Here is a 1658-nt window from a genome sequence, read left to right as displayed (position 1 = left end):
ATAAGAAAATAACTCAAAATATACAAAAAGTGAAATGACAAGGGAATTCAAAAGGTATTTGAGAAAGTATCTATTTAGTATAAAAAAGCAGTAATGGAGGAATAGACTAATTTAAGAAGAGTAAGACATAGGAATCCAATAGCAAAATGGAAGTAAATACCACCTTATGAATTATTACATTAATTGCAAATGGATCACACCAGTTAAGCCAAAATGGGTAGAATGAATTTTTTAAAAGATCCTATCTATAAGAGACACGATTTAGATTAATAATGACATAAATAGGTTGGAAGTAAAAGGGTGGAAAAAGATATGCCATGCATACAGTACTCAAAAGGGAGCTGAATGAACTATACTAATGACAACCAAAGTAGACTTAAGGCAAAAAATTGTAACTATAGACAAAGAAGGACATTGTATAACGTTAAAAGAGTTAATCAGAAAGATGTAACAATTATTCAAATATATCATACCTAAATTTATAGCATCCAAATACGTGGAACAAAAACTGATGGAATAGACAATTCAACAATAATAGTTGGAAAGTTAAATTTAGACATTGGTTGTATGAGGAGAAAAAGGACATTTACACAGCCTGAAAGTATTGCCTCCAAAATATTTACTAATTGTTGTGAAAGTTTTTAAATTCTTTGATACTCCTTCCCACAGGAGGTGGAGCTTAATTCCAGTCTCCCTGAGTGTCAGCTGGACTGACTTACTGGATTTTAGAAAATAGAATATGAAAACAAACTAACTTTACAGTGGAAAAACCAGCTCAACAAAATGATCAAGGTTACCATCACCAATGCATCATGTAGGCATCATGTAACCCCTGATATTATGCAATGAAAAGGACACATCACCTTTGTGGTATCCTTATCAAATATCTGTACCTGCAATATCACGAGCAGCACATCAAGCAATCTGAAATCAAGATACATTCTACAAAATATCTGACGAGTACTCCTTAAAAGTGTCAAGGTCATAAAAGGCTTTAAAGTCTGAGAAACTATCACTGATTGCAGGACACTAAGGGGGCATGATGAATAAATAAAATGTGGTACTGAATTAGATCCTGAAACATAAACAGAAAAGGACATTTGTACAAAAACTGGGGAAATATGAATATGAAAAATAATGTTGAAGTACTTACATTATCAAATGACAAAACTTAGTATGAAGCTACATTAATCAAGATAAAATGCCATTTTTGGAAGAAGAGGAAGAACAGGAAAACAGAGTACAGAAATAAAACTACATGTATGGTTAATCTTTGTAAACGTCACCAGTGAATTTCAATTATGAAATAAAAGTTTTTCAACAAATGATGCTGGAATAACTGGATATCTCCACTGAAAAATAAACTATGTATTTATCCATTTATTGATGGGTCTATCTATCTGGACTCATAACCTCACACCATAAACAAAAATTAACTAAAAGTAGATCAGAACATTATCATGAAATTAAAACCATAAGTTTCCTAGTAAACACATAGGAGTATATCTTTGTACCTTTGGAGTACTAAAAATATCTGAAAATGCAAGAAAAAAGAAAAAACAAACTAGACTTCATTAAATTTAAAACTTTTGCTCATTGAAGTCACTATTACAAAATTAAATAGGCAACTCACAGATGAGGAGAAAATATTTCATATA

Source organism: Propithecus coquereli, unplaced genomic scaffold (genome assembly GCF_000956105.1).
Source record: "Propithecus coquereli isolate 6110/MARCELLA unplaced genomic scaffold, Pcoq_1.0 Scaffold101, whole genome shotgun sequence".
Lineage (NCBI taxonomy): Eukaryota > Metazoa > Chordata > Mammalia > Primates > Indriidae > Propithecus > Propithecus coquereli.
This window is presented reverse-complemented; position numbering follows the sequence as displayed.